The sequence below is a fragment of the Arachis duranensis genome, chromosome 3, assembly GCF_000817695.3.
Source record: "Arachis duranensis cultivar V14167 chromosome 3, aradu.V14167.gnm2.J7QH, whole genome shotgun sequence".
Classification (NCBI taxonomy): Eukaryota; Viridiplantae; Streptophyta; class Magnoliopsida; order Fabales; family Fabaceae; genus Arachis; species Arachis duranensis.
Genome location: NC_029774.3, coordinates 114,581,363 through 114,586,821, shown reverse-complemented (window position 1 = coordinate 114,586,821; position 5,459 = coordinate 114,581,363). Strand labels below are relative to the sequence as shown.

Below are 5,459 nucleotides of genomic sequence, written 5' to 3'. Positions count from 1 at the left end.
AAGCAGGTTCTTCTGTAGCAGTGCGCTTCCCTTTCGAAGTGCTTGGCTTGGATGGAGCATTAGGAGGAGTGCTGGGGTTGCAGTTGGCTTGGAGTAAGATGGAATCCGTGAGGGATTCTTGGTGCGAGCCATGGGATTTATGCGAGGAGGAGATGTAGGAGGAGAAGGTGAAGGCGTAAATGTTTGGTCTTGTGAACGAGTGGAGGGTTTTGGTTTTGCTGGAAGCTTGAAAATCTTTTCACACTACAACAAAATAGCATTTTGGCGACCGTTTTTTTTAATGCTTGACGACGGTTTTAACTGTCACTAAATGGTTTTGCGACGGTTAAAAAAAGTGTCACAGATTTGAGCGTCGCTAGCTGGCATAGTGACGGTTTTGGACCACCGTTGGTAAAGAGTGTCGCTAAACTGTTTGTGACAGTTTTTGAAGTATAAAACCGTCACTAATTTGTAACACTTGTAAAGGTGTTTTTTATGCTGTATTTCGCGACATTTTGAAACTGTCGTTAAATTACTAATTTCTGTGACAGTTTTTCCTTATATTTTATGACTATTTTAAACTGTCACTAAGTTACTAGTTCTCCTGACAGTTTTTAAGTATATTTAGTGACTATTTAAACCATCACAATATTTTTAGTGATGGTTTTTTTTATTTAAAACCGTCACTAAATTACTAATTCCTATAAAAAAGTTATTCTGTATTTAGTGGCTGTTTTAAACCGTCATAATCTCTCCAACATTAATGCTTTCTTTTACTAATTATTGCAAAAAATATTTCTATTATAAATAATAGTTTATTTGTCTACCAATAAAATAATAAATGACATTATATTTCAACAAATTTAAACTCAATCTCACAAAATTTACAAAAATAGAAACAACATAATTAGCTATTGCCAAACAGTCATAATATTTCAAAAGTTGAATTCTATATGTTTTACATAGTCATAATCGACAAAATCTAATAATATATTGGAGGTCTTAAATTCTCTATATATAACTTGCTTTCTGAAGTGTGCAAAAAACCCAAGCCTCTAGCAGCATCAATAGCTATTTTGAGACGAGTGTTCCAAGAAATTGGTTCTATATTAGAGTTTCCTGGGAAAGAAACAAAGGAAAAGAATAATGGAGTTAAAATCAAATTCTGCATTCCAAAAAAAAAATTATAATTATTTATTAATTATTGATAGATTAATTATCATTCTTGTAATTATTGATAGATTAATTATTTCCCTCATGTGTATCATTTTTCTTTGCTTTATCACGAGTAATTTCAGCTACAGTATCCAACACAGCGAACAAAACAAGACCAGATCATAAAAACTGATAAAGTATAAAGAAAATAACTTAAGAATAATCCTAATAGAAAGAGCAGCTCAAGCAGAAATTAAACTATGAAAATAATCCAAGAGCAAGAAGTAGTAGTTATCAGCAAAAGATTAAATATTTGGGGGCTTCATCAACAACTAAACTATGCTTGGGTATGTATACAGTAAGAGTTGTAACAGTGAGAAAAATGCCAAAAGGCTACTTAATCTTTGAAGGGAAAAATGCCAAAATGCCAAACCTAAGAAACAAATTGGATAGAAAGAAGCAAAGCAATTTAGCTACACAGAAAGTAGTAGAACTGAGTGTGAGACTAAATAAATATATAAATTGCAATAACAAAGTGTATGAGATGAAATTTGATTAATACTTACCAGGTGATGTGTTGATTTTGATTTTGGTTTTGATTAAAGAAGTTGGAGGAAATCGAGGCAAGAAGGTGGAAGGTGATATGATTCCCACGTGTGCACCCATCATTGCTTCTTCACTTTCTCAACACGCCCATCACTAACTCCTTACCTTGCTTCCTCTCTTACTACTTACTACTTTTTTCTTCTTTTTTTCCATCTATGTTAACAATAATAATTGTTTTTTTTTGTCACGTGTTATGAATTTATATATCTTTATGCAGTTTTCTTGCCACCATATCTGGATTCTCTTTCAATACTTTGGTAAACGAATTTAATTTTGATATATACTATAAAATATTTTATATTCTTATTCGACTACTTTTATTGTATAGATAGTTTATTAAGTAAAAGAATATAAAAATAAAAAAAGTTTCTAAATGTACTTGAAATATAGAGATTACTCTGTACTGATTAATATCTATGAGATCATCTTCGTTTGTATTAGAATGATGGTTTTTACAAAATACATATAGCAACCACCTTTGATATGCAGCACATTACATATGGAACTAGGATTATCTTCTCATGCACTCAATTAGAACTAGGATCCTAACTAGGCATAAAATTCAATTCACAAAGAAAAATATACTCACCTGTGATTTAGCGTATGATGCCGATGAAATGTCAAAACCAAGCCCATCATCAAACTGGGAGGAGAAGAAGACACAGTTACAAGTTATGCTTGCTGGCTACATATGGCAAATAAGTGGATTTTTATTGGAAAAAGAATGAAATTTGAATTGGAAAGCAACATATAAACCTTACTCAATCTTGTCAAGAGGTACTGAATGAAAGAGTATTTTGCCTCAGATTAAGAGAAACAAACTCATTCCCAGAATTTCGACAAGATGTGAAAATAGAGTAATAATACAGTATCTCAACATTCCTCCCAAACTTCCTCATAAATACTGATTGAAATCTTAAAAGACAACACATTTTTGCCATGTGTAGTGATTAGGAGGATCTATTAAGAAGATAAATAAATTCTCATAAAAGTAATGAAGAAAGAATGCTATTCTTACTAACCATTTTTCTAGAAGAGGAGACACCACCTTGTAACTTAGGAATGCCATCAATTTGCTCAACATAGTAGGCATTAGTTTCGATACCTCAAATGATAGCAACAGCAACATCATTGTCCCAATATTCTGCTCCAGCTAATGTTGCCATAGCATCACTCACCTATATATTAGGAAATAGGCATTTACTTCAACCATATTACCATTGCATTGATTCAAACATTTACAATTTTACGATAATTATTAAGAGAAGAAATAAGAAATATAGCATTCAAAGAAATCTAGTTGAAGCATTTCATCGAACATGTTGAGTGCTAGTAAAATTAAAAAGAAATAAGAGATTTCAAAGTAAAAACTGCAAATATATATAGTATTGATTCTGCATCAATGTAAAAGAAGAATAGCATGCTTAGGAAAGCAACAATGACCATTATCTATTGCGAGCAAAAAATGTACGTGGTTGCCATGGTGTGCATGTATAGGCAAAAGTAAGAAGAAATGAAGAAACTAAATAATGGATGCTGTTGTCTACAATTCAATATTTGAGGGAAAAATAAGTCATTATCATCAAAAAGCACAATCACGGGGGGGGAATTCTGCAGCTAAAACACCCATGAAAAGGCAGCAACCAAACTTAACATCTACAAAACTGCAATTCTGATAACAGATTATTGACTTGATATCATATTTTAATACCAAAGAAAACACAAGATCCACTAGCAGACAACCATAATAAATCATAATAGTCAAACTTCAATCAAATTGCAATCAAGTAAATTAACATTGTCTACCTCCCAGTCAAGGACTGTATCCCCGAGTCTTGCTCCATATTTTTCATCTGAACAGAATCGTGATGTCTCCTTTAAACCAATAGTTTCTACCTCAAAGTCACGAAAGTACCTTAAGATGTTTAAATCAGATGATTAGATTATGATAATTTTAAATCATGTCTTTAAAAATAAGAATTTGTAGTTGACTGATATAAATCATCCAAAAAGCAAACCAAGAAGAAAATCATAATTAAAAACATACTCACTTGGAGATTATGTTGCTTCTACTTAACAGGAGAAAGCTGAAAATTCTTTATAAGAAATGAGTGCATTGCAAATGATAGCAGCATCTGACTTAATTTTTAATAGCTTTGTCCAACAATATCAATTATCATAGTACTTTATGACTCTTCAGTAGAAAAACCTACATTTAACATAAAATTTTGGGTTTGATTTCAAATTCAACATATAGTGTAGGAACATGTTTCCCTTTGGCAATCTCAGGTTCAAAACAAATCCAAGTAACTAGGCTAGGAATTAGGATAAACCATGGGAATAAAAACTTAATTTCATCAGAGAATAAGCATTTGCAAGATTCAAAATAATTACCTAAAGTGTCCAAATTCTCTTAGGACCTCTAAAATCAGGTATACAACAAGAAGTTGATATTCCTGCACTCGTAAAGAGCATTGTGCTTATTCTACAAGTAGAAGAATGAATATCAAATTAAAAAAGCATATCACATAAATATAAAAAGAAGAAGAGGAAAATATTTTATGTAAATATTAACAAGTAGCTCACTCTGCACACAAACCTAAGCAAATTCAGTTGAAGCATTTCATCGAACATGTTGAGCGCTAATAAAGTTAAAAGGAAATAAGAGAGTGTAAAGAAAAAAACAGCAAAGAGAACTTGAGGATATAATCAATATAATAAATTATAGCAAAATATAATGCTAACAATAAACAATTGCAATAACTTCATCACAACAAACCTAAGTAACAATAAAGAAATTGCAGGAGAAAATATACAGTAGAAGAACAATCAAATACTCACTACTGGTGTTCAATATTATGGTTGAAAGAGAAGAAATGGTTACTGAAAAGAGGAGATTAGAACGGAAAACTCCAATCGCGATAGGGGAACAATAAACAATGAACTTGAAGCGCGACGGTGAACGGTGAACTCGAACCGCCATGTGAGAACAGCGAACGGCGGACTCGAACTACGACCTGGACTCAGAACGGCGAATGGTTGTTACTTTCTCATCTCTTCTCCTCTCATCTCCCTGACTGTAGCGTGAACGAATTTTTGTAAAAACATAGTAAAAGAGAAAGAATGAGACTCTACTACAGTGACGGTTAAAAAATTATAAGTATAAATGTCACTATATTAACGAATAGAGACCCTTAAATTAAGGGTCACAGATCAAGTGTAACTATACGTTAAATTTGGTGTAGTGTCACGAGGAGACTTTTGAGGAATAATTTTCTTCCTTATTTGGTTGGTTTCTGATTTTGAACAAAGAGAAGTAATAAAGGTAGTGGGGAGAAACCAAAGGGTTGGAGGAAGAAGTTATGAAGGGAGAAGAAGGAGTATTGGTAACTGCACCATAAAAAAAGATTTTCTTAAAACATGCAACTGCATCATCTAAGATTTGACCTTGAAGGGACTTGACGTCACAGAGAAAAAGTGATTTGATTTTATTAAAAAAATTAAACAAAAAATAATTTTAAATATGAATACTCTTGACAAAAGGAACAAATAAAGAGAATAAACCACGAGGATATTGTAACACTCTTTTTGGGCCCAGAAGTGGTTTGGTTTAAGGAAACACATTGGACCACTCAAAATCTGAATTTTTAAGGTAGGCCCAGATGATTAGCACGTGCAATAAAGCCTAGAGAGCAAAGTTCAAAGAGATGGTTCTTCAT

The 5,459-nt window shown here is 32.4% G+C and overlaps 1 long non-coding RNA gene across 6 annotated transcripts; it reads right to left on the bottom strand.

Moving 5' to 3' along the window:
• Nucleotides 1–862: 862 nt before the first annotated feature.
• On the bottom strand, nt 863–4,635 carry LOC110279422 (uncharacterized). 6 transcript variants are annotated; one of them, XR_008006762.1, is made up of 6 exons: nt 4,340–4,635; nt 4,135–4,225; nt 3,792–3,949; nt 3,547–3,655; nt 2,763–2,918; nt 863–2,383 (listed from the first exon to the last, which is right to left on the bottom strand). It is a non-coding gene; the product is annotated as an uncharacterized LOC110279422 (long non-coding RNA). The 6 variants fall into 6 exon arrangements; XR_008006760.1 differs by having other exon boundaries at nt 4,135–4,635; XR_008006763.1 differs by lacking the exon at nt 3,792–3,949.
• Nucleotides 4,636–5,459: the final 824 nt, after the last annotated feature.